General features: G+C 37.5%; 1 pseudogene; it reads right to left on the reverse strand.

Annotated features, from left to right (window-relative positions):
• Positions 1-5,454: 5,454 nt before the first annotated feature.
• On the reverse strand, positions 5,455-6,289 carry LOC134371196 (bisphosphoglycerate mutase-like; annotated as a pseudogene).
• Between the last annotated feature and the right edge of the window lie 8,771 nt (positions 6,290-15,060).

Raw genomic sequence — 15,060 nt, forward strand, 5'->3', positions numbered from 1 at the left:
GAAATAAATGAATCCATTATCATAGATGTAGACTTCAACACCTCTCTATCAGAAATAAACAGATCCAACAGGCAGATAATCATTAAGAACATAGTTGAACTCAACAACACCATTAGTCAACTGGATATTATTGACATTTATAGACTACTCTATCTAAAAACAGCAGAATACACATTCTTCTCATGCTCACATAGAACATTCACCAAAATAGAACACATTCTGGGTCATGAAACACACATTAACAAATTTAAAAGAATAGAAATTATACAATGTCTGCTCTCAGACCATAAAGGAATAATACTACAAATAAATAATAGAAAGATTGCTGGAAAAATCTCAAAATATGTGGATATTAAACAACAGATTTCTAAGTAACACATGAGTTAAAGAAGAAATCTCAAGAGAGATTTTAAAATATTTTGAACTAAATGAGAATGAGAAAACAACTTACTAAAGTTTTTAGCATGCAGCAAAAGCAGTGCTTAGAGGGAAATTTATAGCATTGAATACAGATATTAGAAAAGAAAAAGATCTAAAATCAACTATCTAAGCTTCCACCTTAAGAAACTAGAAAAAGAAGTACAAATTAATTCCAAAGTAAACAGAAGAAAAGAAATAGCAAGATTGTAGATGAAACTGAAAATAGAAAATTAATAGAGAAAGTCAACAAAACCAACAATTAGTTCTTTGAAAAGATTAATAAAATTGATAAGCCTCTAGACAGGCTAACTTTTTTTTTTAAGAAAAAAAAAAACACAAATTGCTAGCATCAGAAATAAAAGAAGAGTTATTACTATAGATCCCATGGACATTAAAGGCTTAATAAAGAAATATTACAAAATATGCTCACAAATTTGACAAATTGAATGAAATGGACCAAGTCTTTGAAAAACACAATCTGCCAAAACTCACACAATAGGCCTTTTTCTATTTAAAAAAATGAATCAATAATTAATAACCCTCCAAAACAGAAATCACCAAGCCCAGATGGGTTCCCTGGTGAACTCTACTAAACACTTAAGGAAGAAATTATACTAATTCTCTACAATCTCTTTCAGAAGATAGAAACAGAGGGACTACTTCTGTGTAACTCATTCTTAGGCCAACATTATCCTAATATCAAACCAAACAAAGACATTACAAGAAAAGAAAACTACATGCCAATAGCTCTCATGAACATACATGCAAAACTCCTCAACAAAATATTAGCAAACTGAATGCAACAATATATGAAAAGAATTATACACCGTGACCAAGTGGGATTATCCTAGGAATGCAAGGCTGGTTCACCATTTGAATACCAATTAATTTAGTAATCTGTCACATGAATAGGCTAAAGAAGAAAAATTACTTGGTCATGTCAATAAGTGCAGAAAAACATTTGATTAAATCCAATATCCATTCATAATATAAAAAAAAAAAAGAAAGAAAACCTCTCAGAAATCTAGTAATAAAGAGGAACTTCCACTTGATAAAGAACTTCTATAAAAACCGTACAGTTAACATCATACTTAATGATGAGAATCCAGAAGCTTTCTCATTAAATCAGGAGTAAGATATGTATGCCCCTCTTACCAGTGCTTTTCAACATTGTACTGAAAGTCCTAGAAAATGCAGTAAGACAAGAAGAGGAAATATAAAGTATTGGCAGAACACAGAGGATCCTGAAGGCAGTGAAACTATTCTGTATGATGCTACAGTGGTGGATATATGTCATTATGCATTTGCAAAAACCTATGGAATGTACAACACCAACAGTGAACCCTAATGTAAGGCATGAAGTTAATAATGTAGATTCCTTGATTGCAACAAATGTACCACTCTGGTGTGGGATTTTGATAGTGGGAAAGGCTGTGCATGTGGAGGGGGGAGGAGGTATATGGGACATCTCTGTACCTTCCACTTGATTGTGCTGTGCAAACAAAACTGCTCTAAGAAATAAAGTCTATTAAAAAACACGTTAGATCTTGATGATGGATCAATAACTGTCATCTTTATATACTAAGAAAAGCATAAAATTTCCAGGCAGCAATTATTAGGTACTCAATATATTTGTGGTAATTGAATAAATATGTGAGGGATTCGGGCTGTGAAGAAGACATGGAGGACATTGCAAGTTCTGCATTAGGGATAAAATTATTCTATCCCAAAATCTGCCTATTACTTTCTTTAGTCCAATTCTGGCATAAAGACATTCTGAATAGCAATAGGACCAATCTATAATTGAAATTACAAACTGAATCTGATGGAAGTTTTTAAAAAAGCGGCATGCAAATATTGTTTTTAAAAATCATTCATATTGAGAAAACATGGAGTAAATAAGATCAAAAGCAGGCTGTGATAAGAATGAATCTTTTGATTTCTAGCCATTTCACATGATGCTCCTCTAACAAAAAACCTCCACAAAAGAAAAAACAAAAACAAAAGCAAAAATAATAAAAATTTCAAAATTAACAAAAGTGTTTAAAGGGTTAAATAAACAGAAAACAAAACCAAAAAAATAAGATAGAATAAAATAAAATAATAAAAAGATACTATCAATTTTGCATTAAGTAACCTGAAGTAATATTCTTTAGTTAAGTGGGGAAAGGAAAAAATTATGTATGAAAACAAGGAAATGAGAAGAAATAAGTCTAAGTGAGAAGAAAGACTGGAGAGCTGAGTTTCACCAGCTCCATACTATCTGAAGTATATTCTGGGACATTCATTTTATATATTCACTGGAAACTTATCAGAAACATCACCTTTCAAAAAAAATAATTTTTTATCGAAACATATTGATTGTACATATTTATGGGGTACAGAACTATATTTCAATATAAGTATACAATGTGTGATGGTCTAATTAGGGTAATTAGCTATTCATCACTGAAAAACTTATTCATTTCTTTGTGATGTGAACATTTGATCTCTCTTCTAGTTGTTTGATAACATGCAGTAAATCATCAACTTCAGATTCTTGGGTCGACTATACACCAGTAGAACTCACTTTCTCTCTCTCTTTTTTGTTTTTTAAAAGATGACCGGTAAGGAGATCTTAACCCTTGGCTTGGTGTTGTCAGCACCACGCTCAGCCAGTGAGCCAACCGGCCATCCCTATATAGGATCTGAACCCATGGCCTTGGTGTTATCAGCACCGTACTCTCCCGAGTGAGCCACGGGCCAGCCCCAGAACTCACTTTCTCTATCTAGCTGTAATTTTGTATTCATTAAGAAATATTATAGAATATTTTTTAAATATCCAAGATTTTAGATACTATTTGCTAAGATAAGCCCTGATTTGGAATCCATGCGAGAAAGTCCTTGAGGAATATAGGGAGGGATTCTCTTGAGTCTTTCTCCAAAAGAGCCAAATAACCAAATTCAAAATCTATCCACATCATCCCCATCTCTTATTAATATGAGATTATCGAGATTTCTATTTATTTCTCTTACAAATCCTTAAGAAATAATACCCTAACTTTTTAGAAACTTTCTACACACAGTTGGAGCCTCGCCCATCTAATGTCCCAGCATTAGAATGTGAGGATTTAAGAAATGGTAAGAAATGGAAAAATCCAGATAAAGCAATATCATTCTACTTACCCCAGCCAGTGTTTGAGGCTTGCAAGGAGTTGCTAACATCCTTCAGCACTTTTTTCTAGAGTTATTGCTGCTATTTTTTTTTCTTTCTCCTCCCCTTTCCCTTTCCTGTTCTTCCTCCTTCTCCTCCTAATTTTTCACTTAGAGTCCCCCCAAATCAGTCCAAATGACAGTTAAAGATATCTTGTCCCCGTGAAGAAAGGAGGACTATGTAAAATTAGGTATACGTATAACCTAATTTCACAAATAAAGTTAAAAGAATTCTAGTTCATGACACAATTTTTAAAACACCATAAATCCTCTCTCTAGGGATTACCCTTAACAAGTTGATCCCTGGTTATTTGGGGTATTACAATAGCACAAAATCAATTTTTCAAATACGAGTATCATTCAGGTACTTCACTTTTTCCAATGAGATTTACTTAGCTGGAAACTTTCTTACTCTAATTGGAGTTCATTGGCCTGCAACCTTCAGAGACAAAAGCCCCTTTGCTGGGCAATAAATAGAAGTCTGTGTGGCAAGTTGTGCGGCTCTGTGTTTTGTTACAAGGCTGTGCTCTAACCAACTGAGCTAACCGGCCAGCCACTGTGTTTTCTTGATGCTGGTTTCCATCAAAGCTGTGGCACCTTTAGTTTTGGGACCAGTGTATGGTTCTGGCTATGCAATTACCTGAGCCTGAGTTTCTTCATCAATCAAGCAGGTTTCAAATTTACTCCTCCTTCTCAATTCTGTGGTTTTTGACATTTGCAAAATAAAAAGTGCAGCATGGTTGCTAAGCATTTCCATAAATGGAGACCACATTTGTCAAATGAGTTCTAAACCAGGAAACTCAGCAAGAGGACTCCAGGGTGTCTCCAGTCCCAGACTGCGAGCATCTCACATGAAGAATCCGAGGCTGTGGCATCCTCCCAAAGGGGGCTGGATCCAGCCAGAAAGAAAATTCCTCTGATGTTTCCGAAACTTTTTCACAGACAATGCTCTTGGGACAACTCACTGTGAAACTGAAATTATATGTAAGTCTGTCTACAAATAAATCTTAAAATAAATTCCTTAGAATTTGGGTTTTTTTTTTTTTTTTCATTTTCAGTCACAAAACTTTAGTTTTAAACCAATTTTAAGTACCCAAAGTTTAAAGTTCAAAAATCAAAAATGAAACAAAAAAGAGAACATTAACAGCCATAGTTGTCTATGTGCTGCTTATTCTACTGGCCAAAGAGTAATTCTACTAAATGTCAAACAAAGACTGTCTCTGGACTAAAGTCAAGTTAAAGAGCCTTCTTGTTGTTACTGTTGTGGTGGGTGGTTGTTGGCTTTCCCAGAGGAACCCATCTGTGACTTTCTCATTTAAGGGGCATCTGCTCTTGACTATCAAAGCATTCCTTTTCCTACAGGAAGAGATTAGTAATAAATACTTATGTATAGTATACAAGGGTACTTCAAAAAGTTCATGGAAAGATTATCTATTATTGTATTAGCTACTCACATCTACTCATATTATCTACTACTATCCCTCACTATCATCCCAGAAAATCTTATTAAATATAAGAGTGAACTACCTAATGGAATAGTGCCTGTCAATAGTGACTTGACAATGATTTACTGAATGATTAATATCTTAAAGTTCATCTCCACTTGTTACTCTCCCATCTCAGAAACTTACGACCTTGATTAAACCCAACAAGTTACCAGTTGGGTGACTAAATCAAACAGGGATAGCAGAAAAGCTAACTCATAAGGCTTATGACATAAGCACTCAGGCATCCTAAAGCTTTATCTGGGCCAAGCTAAGTCACCTGTACAAACTCTACCCCACAGCTTAGCTCTGAAAAAAATATGGAAAATCAGGCAGAAAAAAACGAGAGAAATCAGCACCTGTAACACACTGCATGCCACTCCTTTTGCATCTATGCCTAGCCAGCACTTTATTTTTCAGCTTGTTTCACTTTTCCTGGATCTTCTACTTCCTTAATGGCTGCTTGGATAGCCTCTTGGTCACCCAGGAACTGGTGAGGCCCAACAGCACCCAAGTTTTCATCCAGCTCCAGGAGAATGGGGACTCTAGTAGGAAGAGTAAAGTTGATAATGTCTTCATCTGAGATACATACCTTCCAGATGTTTCAGGAGTGCCCTACTGCTGTTTCCATGAGCAGATATCAGAACGATTTTGCCATTTAATACTTCAGGAGCAATCCTGTCATTCCAATAGGGAAGGAGTCTCTCCAGAACGTCCTTTAAGCTTTCAGATCGTGGCAGTTGATCCAAGGATACATCGCATACTTTATACCTCCAGTCATTGTAGATTTCACAGTAGTAAGGACGAGATTTATCAATGAGAGACAGGGTCACATTGCAGCTTCTTCTCCAGAGCCTCACCTGTTCTTCACCATGAATCAAAGCCATTTTCTCCCTGTTGAGACCAACCAAGGCTCCACAGTGACACTCATTTAGACACCAGGAGCTTTCCATGGGAACCCATTCCTGCCCCAGATCTTCCAGGATCAGCCAGTCTGTGTGGATGGACCGATTGAGGATGGATGTGAATACAAGATCAAACTCAGAATTTAGTGCTTTGAGTTGCTTCCCACAGTTCCGAGCTTCCTCTATTCCTTCACGGTTAAGTTTCTGATCCACCCAGCTACAAAAACGATTGTCCTTTTTCCAAGCACCCTCTCCATGTCTTAAAATAATAAGTTTGTACTTGGACATGGCTGAGCTTCCTTGGTGTTTTCAAATGGGCTAGTGTTCAAGGACAGTAGCACATTTGCTAAGAGGCCACCAGCAGCTGTTCCTTGGGGCTGTTAAGTGGCCATCACCTCCTAGAACTCATCGCTGTCTCCAGCATCAACACTCTTTTCTCCCTTAGAATTTATTTTGAGATTTCCTTAGAGTTTGTTTGTTTTCTGCTGATTTGATGGTAAACATGAAAGAAAGCCCAAAGGATTCTGGAAAACCTTTTTTATTTTTCTTTAAGCCGCAAATATTCTGATTAACTTAAAAGAATTCACTTCCAAAGCAAAACAAAACAAAATCAATGAGACACATGTGATGGTTTCAGAGAGCACTAGATATGGGGGCTATAAAGATAGCAGTGCACTGCTAATGGGTTTTTCTCTTCCATGCTCTTCCACACTCCAGGTGGGAAGACTATAGTAGTGTCTTATTATCCTTGATGTTTGTTGAATGAATGGCAATGTCCAGGAAGGGCAGAAAACCTCAGGCACAGAGTGATGCTAAGGGGATCTAAAGAGTTCCTTAGGTGAGAATACTGATGCTATTTGGGAAGATTTGAGAATATGATGGTTCTAAAAATGTGAACACAACCCCAGAGACTTTTTAGAGTCAAATTTACAAAGAAGGGACAAAGATTTATAAAAAGGACTGTTGGAAAAATTCTATGTGTTAGGAAAAATGGTCTTGTATGTTTTCACCTCCTATTTTGGGGAATTCCTCAGCATTCACTGCTCTCAAGATCACTCTACCCTTCCCTGTCGAAGTCTGAGTTTAGGAAAGTCTCTGGCAAATTCATTCTCTTGAGTTTCAGTGGCTGAAACAGTTTACTGTGCTTCATTAACTTATCTTTCAATAGACAGAAAAAGGTTTAATATACTGTAACAGCTATTCTGTTTACTTTTTAATAGGGATCAATGTTGTAACACAAGGTAATATATTTCTAATTGTGGAATTAAAGATATTAGTCAGAGCATGAAAGGACCTAATTTTATAGAAGAAATATTTTCTAGCAAAATTAGATTGCTTACTTCACCTACTTCCCCTACTGTCAAGGCCTGGTCGTTGATCATGCAAGAGTATTCTGGACTTCCTACATACTAAGAATAGTTAGTACAAACAAAGCGAGGGAGGCCTGTCACGGACATAAGCAATCTCTAACGGACCCTGAATTTACCTGCAGATCTCTCGGCGTCTCACTCAGGACCCAGGCTAACCCAGATACTCAGATACCAATCTCTGTTTTCAGAGAGGCAAAGTTTAATTGCTTTTGTCTTTGTTGAAATAAAAATAGTCATTCTGCATTCATAGGACTGAATAGATTCTTTTTCATAATTAATGTAAGTTCTATACTTTTACAACAATCCCTGCGCTATTCACATTAATATTTCCATTAAATCGTTACTTTTTGGAAACCAAAAAGATCTTTTGTACTTTTTAGAACTCTGTTTATGGATACATGCTCCCTGCTTCCCCTTTCCCATTCCTCTCTAAATTGCTTGTATCTAAGCAACTTAATACCCTGTCATTATATGTTTAATTCATTTTAAGATATGTGTCCAGAAATGTTTGTGTTAGAAACAGACTGTCCCTTTGAATACTGGGAGCTGGCCCCATTTCTGCAAATTTTCCCTTCTGTGCCTTGCACATGAACTGTGTTGTAGACCTACAAGCCTCTTGCCATTTACAAGCCCACTTTCCTCATTTCATTTTAGATTCAAAATTCCCATCAGGAAAGTAACCATTACAGTAACCAATCCCCAAAGCTTGTTTGTCTTTCCTTTATAAATTCCTAACCTTTCCCTGACTTAGCAGAAAGTATGCAAGGCTCAGGTTAGGTCAACAACAGAGTCAAGGTTAACTGTGGGAGAGTGACATGGGAAAGAATCCAACTAGTCCAAACATTAAAACATCAATAGGCAACTTAGACCAACTTTAACATTAGCCAGCACCTCAGGTACATGAACACTTAATATATTTTGTTAATAGACTCTGAGACTCTTAGGATATGTTTTTTTTCCCTTCACTTCTAAGTGAGGATTTCATTGCTTTTAAAACATTTTACCTTCTACTGGGATAATTCTGTTCTTGGCCTCTGCAACAGCTCATAAATTATATCCCCTGAATTACAGAGTACAGCACTTAACAAAATGGTTTTCTACTCCCCTGGGAAGCCCAGGTAGGAATAGCTACTTATAGGAGTGATTAAGTCTGTAACTTTTGCTTCAGGCACAGAGCAGCAGAGAACTCATAAGATTTCTCATTTACATTCAGACTTTTGTTTATTTTGGCCCTATCAATTCCTACATCTGAGCAAAATGGAGCTCCAAGCTTATACCACTAGGGTTAATTGTGGAAAAGAGAGATGGGGGCGAGCTTCAGGGACCACAGCATCTCTTAGCTATATATCCATCTGTCAGAGCCCCTTGGTTATTCCAGGTTTACTCCTGTGCTTGAATGAAGGTTACCTTCAGTGTGGGATAAAAGCTTGTATGAACACACTTGGTTGCATTTTCACACATGACTGCCTGCTTAGGTTTTGCTGTGTTAACTTAATTTTAGAGGATTCCAATGCTTCCAACGTAAGGGAAAAATTTTCCTCATCAAATAATGTTGAGACTGTTGGGCTGAGCAAAAAGATACATTGTTTTCTTTATTAAAGAACCATTAATAGATATGCTAATGTCTATTGTGAATCTTCAAGAGTGAAAGAGCATTTTCCAAAGATATTTGGCCTTGGGAGACTTTGCTTTATTTAGAATATCTCTAAAAATCTCATGTTCAGCAAAAAATCAAATTACAGTCAAATATCAATTGAAAACCTCCCTCAGTCATTCTCACTCAGTCCAGCACAAATCAGAACCATGATTTTGCTGACTTGGTTGAATTCCATGAGCAATGTCACTCTGGACCAGATCCATAGCCAGTTGCAATATCCCATCACTAAGAGACTGTTGTCAGTCTATGTGATAAGGGATGTACACATACTTTTAAAAATCTAAAGCTCATGAAGTAACCTAGAAATAATTATTATTATTTAATTATTGAGAGTTTCATCAAGTCATAGCAGAGTTGAAGATTCATGAGAGAAAGAGAAGTCTGTGGGGAGAGCATAGCAGTTGATCACAGTGATGAAGTCCTTGATGTATTAAGGATGCAACTCTTATTCCCTGGCTTCCCTGAAGAGTCTCTTACAAATCTACCACTGAGGAATTTACCTAAGTTTTTTTGTACCATATCTTGGGGGTTCTGTAGTGTCACTGCTGTGATGTTAAAAAAATTATTCTGATTATTTGAGCAAAAACAATATTTGTCTTAGTCTGTTTGGGCTGCTATGACAAAATATCTTAGACTGGTTAATTTATAAACAACTGAAATTTATTTCTTACAATTCTGGAGGCTGGGAAGTCCAAGATCAAGGTGCCAGTAGATTTGGTGTCTGGTGAAGTCTCACCTTCTTCTTCATGGATGGCACCTTGTTGCTGTGTTCTTACATGGTGGAAGGAGCCAGTGGGTTTCCTCAAGCCTCTTTTATAAGGGCACTAATTCCCTTCAGGTGGGCAAAGTTCTTATGACATGATCATCTCCTAAAGGCCTAAGCACTTAATACTGTCACATTGGGTATTAGATTTTAAATACTGTCACATTGGGTATTAGATTTTAACATATGAATTTGGGGAGGACACCTACATTCAAACCATGGCAATATTCTTAAATCTTCAAGGGATGCTAGGCATTTAGGTTAATGTTTTCTGGTATAAAAAGGTTCAAACTAAAATAGAAAAATTGATATCGCCTGATTTGACTCTGGAGTGGTAAGATCTTTTATTGATAGGTCTAAGAGACTGCTTTCTGTTCTGTATCCACAGGGCCAGAGAGAAAGAAGGTAATAGAAGGATGGGACAACTTACTAGTTCAGCCAGATCAGAACTGGGGTGACTCAGAAGGACAATGCCATGCATTACTTTAGTCAATTTTCTTGACTCAGTCATCTCAAGTCATTTTAGAGGGTCCAGAACTACCTAAATTTAAAAATTAGAACTGGAAGATATGTAGACAGAGATCATGTAGTGCAAACTCCTATATTAGAAACAAGGAGACTGAGGCCTAGACAGGTTTCGCAAGGTGCCATAAGGGTGGCTTCAGGACCAGAGTACAGTATCTTTGAGAAACAGATATTCATACCATTTTTCCACCACAGCAATAAACACCTGTCCCTAAGAGTGCAGACACCCAGCTCTGCAGATTTTTCATGGGCTCTTATACGTGGATAAACAGACATATTATAAATCATCTTAATTTAAAAATCATAAAATGGCTAGATGAAGGAAAAATGTGGAAAGATACAAGAGTAGCTTTGGCCAGAGATGCAAAGCAGACAAGTGAAAGCTAGAGGTAACACTTTGAATCTGTACACAGATAAAATAGCTCCCTGCTGAGAGTAGATGGTTTTTCCATATGAGTTCCTCTCAGACATCTGGATCACAGACTGATGCACCATTCCGGAGAAGAATCTGTTTTAGTAACATTCTACTTCCTTTGAGACTTATTCTGGTCAGGGTGTAGAAAGATGCTAAAAACTATCACTCCTTTGGTAGCAACAAAAATATTGCAGACAACAAAAGTATAGTTTCTACAGGCAAGGGAAGAAGGATGGATGCATAAAGTCTTGATGAACTTAATTTCAAGAGAAATAAGCTTTTTACAGGTGAACAGGGAGCTATGCCAGCCTCCATACCTGAGGCATGCACCTGTTCTGGGTACAGGTAGAAACTGGGTATGGATGGAGAGACTTTTCAGGAATGGAGGAAAATTGGTCACATTTTGTAGGACAACGTGGTCTGGCTAGAAGGATTGGAGCCTGGAACAGCTGCAAATGCAAAGACAGATTACTTGGGCCAACTATTCTAACCCGTTACTCACCCCCACCATGAGGTTTGCTGAGAATAATAGCAATGGAGTGATTGACAAGCAAAGAGAAATTGCGTAAATCTGCACATTTTGGGGCCCTGACAGAGTTTAATCCAAAAGTAAACCAAATATATCTGAAACTTCAGCCAATCCTCACCCAACTCACATACAGACAAAGTCAACTACTCAGTGGCTTGGGGTGATGGAAATCAGGCTAAACACAGATGAACTCACTGACTGTAATATGAGCTTTTCAGCTCTTGGTTTGTAGATACTGCACCTTGACCATGAAGGGGGATTATGTCTTCCAGTGTTAAGATCAAGTCAGAATTTAGCATAGAACGGGAGAGAGGGGTGATGGTATACTTCAACGAGCATTGGTAAAGGAGAAGTAAAAGTGAAATTTACTCCATCCCTGCTGCTATCCCAGATGCTCCCTGTCTGTCCATTGGCAAACAGCACTGTCCATTCACCCATTTCCAAAACAAAGAACATGGTGGTGTCATTCTTATCAGTTGTCAGCTTTGCATGGACCAAGAGGAATCCTTTGAAACCCAAGCTACAAGACAAGGCAACTGGGATTTCTGACCCACCCATATCGGATTGCAACCTGACATAACCAGGACTGCTAGGGTAGAACACTGTAAATAGATGCTCCACAAGCTTGGGAGAAAACAGCTCCATTTTTGCCTCGGCATACAGTGTGCTTCATTTGTGGGTCATTTTGAGGCAGTGCAGCCTTGCAAATGGATAAGTCCTTCTGATTGGACCAACAGAAGAATTCAGGAGGCAATGGTGAGGAAAGATTGAACTGCACCCAAGAACTGGGATTTAGGCAACTCACGTGTCCACAGACAAAGAAAGGAAGGGGACATACAATTCTCCTGGTTCACTTTGATTTTAGAATCAGAGCATCATTCCAAAAAGACTATGACAGAGTGGTCACATTCATAGAGACAGAAAGTAGAACGGTGGTTGCCAAGGACTGAGGGAGAGAGGAGAAAGGGGAGATGTTCTTTAAAAGGGGAAGATGAAAAAAGTTCTGGAGATGGATGGTGGAGGTGGTTTCACAATAATGTGAGTGTACTTGGAGGACTTAGCAGGTGTATAACATCTGGAAAACGCTATACACTTCTCCAGTGCATCTCCCAGGTTTCTCTCAGCCTGTAACATACAGGTCTGTTTTGGAGGGGAGAAGGTAAGATTGGATGATAAAGCTATCTGAGCAATTTGGATAAGAATAATATAACTAAATATGATGTTAATATTAAAAGTCTGTGCCAGGCATCACACTATCATTTTATCTGAAGTTTATTCAACTCAGGATCAAGCAGATGCCTATCCATCTGATTTTAAGAAAAACTCTTTCTTGATACCTAAAGTCCTTACCAATGAACCTGATTAACCTGCTTCTGGGTTAGCAGATGTGTGTTGGTGAGATTGAGGGTCAGCTGGTTGTGAAACAGATATTCATGTCCTTGTAGCTCACTTTCAAAAACTTGTGAACTGTAAGGTCCTTTTAAAGAAATAAAATGAATAAATAAATTTTAAAAATCTGAGATAATTTGTCACTGCATACCTGCATCATTAAAACAAATGCTAAAGTTCTTTAAGCTCAAGGGGAATGATATCATTTCTCCTACCCTTGACAGTAAATCCACAGACCCTCGTTTGAGAAACACTGACTTAAAAAACTGAAGCCTTCTTCCAGGAAAATGTCATGCAATTGCAAATCACAGCAGAAAGGAAGTGCTGTCTTTCTAACTGATAAAAATAAAATTTTGAATTTTCATCATCATAAAAACACAAAATTAAAAATTAAAATATTTTTTGTAATTTATGGAGTCCTCTCCCCTTCTAAGATTATGGCCAGGAACCTCTTTTTGAGAAATACTTCTCTTATAAAGTTTTGGAGCCTCCAATAGCTATGGTTGATGGGGAAGAAAACGGGGGAAAAAAATAAAAGGTTTTGGTGGTGGTGGTGATTCTCAAGCAAAACCACTTTTTAAAATGGATTACTTCCTAAAATGGGGGGTAGAGTTAGGAAATAAATATGTGTATATATGGAGGGAGAAATAATGATTAAGTAGTTATTTTATTTTCAGCAGATAGTAGGTGGCTTGATTTAGCATCTACTATTTTAGAAAATGGTGCCTAGTGAAAATTTTCTTCAAGAAGACTTGGGGTATCTCCATTTCTGCACCCCCATTCTTCTTGAGCAATTTGATTTGGGGTCACTTGTTTTGGAAATTTAGGCAACACTACCTGTGAGTGTTTATATGGGCAGATTTGGTGTTCCCCTTGGGCTGTACAGCCGCCAGCCATTTATTGCCTGCTTGGTACATGGGCAGGTCCCCCCCCCCTTTCCTCTCTTGTGGTTCCTACAATAGAAATAATCATTTTTTAAAATGGAAAGGAACTCACTCCCTCTTCATAATCTCAGCTACAGATCTGCTTTTGATTCTGCATGCTTCATTTTGTTCCCTGAAGGATAATTTGGAGATTTGAGTAATTAACCCAAGACTCATAGGAGGCAGTCTTTCGGAGGCGGGTAATTTTGCTGTGGTGGAGTCGGCTGCTGTCAAGCATTAACTTCTTAATAATGAAGCCTTTCAGACCCTCTGCTGTTGGCACAATGATGCACTTGAAGCTAGTGGCTTGGCAGAGTGTAAGCGGACCACTTCTATTCTTTCCTTGGACAAAATAGTCCTCTTGATCTCTGGGTTGGAGCTATTTTTATTTTAGTTCAGCTCTTTTTTGCTTTTTAACTTGGTGGGCAAGCCCTTCACTTATATTTTGATCCACTGCTTAATCTGTTGCCTTTTTTCAAAAAGACCCGCAAAAAGGCACCCTTCCCAATATCCAGGGACTGGTTCTCCTTTCAGTATACTTAGAATCCTCCCTTTTTAGAAAAGCTGTGACTCAACTCCTGAACTAAAGGGGAGTTTGCTTCTCTGATCCCAGTACACTTCCTGCTATTAACATGATAATGTTCCTAGTGCAGCATTGGGGACAATCACACCTGCAATTAAAAACCAAATTAGGATGTATCTTCACCAGGAGGGATCCACAGAAATTTGAGGACAGCTGCTGACCCTCCCCTTCCATTCCCACCCTCCTTTTAATGCCCCCTCTCAAGCTCCTAGCAGAGAAAGGAACTAGAAATTTCTGCTTATTACTATTTTAATTGATTAGGCAAGTACTTATGAGTTCTTACTGTGTAACAGACACTGAGACAGGCAGAGTCATTTTATCAACTTGTCACCATGGGTGCTGTGGCTAGGACTAGCTTTGAAAAGGATTATGAAAATACAAGACCTAACATATTTATAATATATATAGCAACTCTATACATACACAAAATTAATACATAATGAAATGTCAATCAGCCACATTATATCAACCTAATTAATTGTAAACATTAAAAAAATTGTCTTATATTTGAGAGCAACTTACAGGTAGATTTTCTCACTTTTCAAAGATACCCAAATATTTCACTTATATACAAAATTAGCTTTTCATAGCCAAATAATTTCAAAAGCATATTTATTTAATTTTTTTCCATTTCTTACACCAAAATTATAATTAATGTAAGATGTGTACATATCAAAATGTTTCAAATAATAAGAGCCTCTGAAGTCTTTAAAGCAGCCTCAAAGACCGGCGTTAAAGCGAATGGGTACAAGGATACAAAAGCAAGGCCTCCGTCATTCAGGAGCTTACAGTCCTGGGTAGACAGACATGACTACACATGTGCTAGTGCAGTAGCAAAAGAGAGACAAGGCATGTGTCTTAGGGATCTGCCGCATTTCAGTTCACTCAGTACTCAGCTCTTATAA

This window comes from Cynocephalus volans, chromosome 2, assembly GCF_027409185.1.
Source record: "Cynocephalus volans isolate mCynVol1 chromosome 2, mCynVol1.pri, whole genome shotgun sequence".
In the NCBI taxonomy this organism is placed as follows: Eukaryota; Metazoa; Chordata; class Mammalia; order Dermoptera; family Cynocephalidae; genus Cynocephalus; species Cynocephalus volans.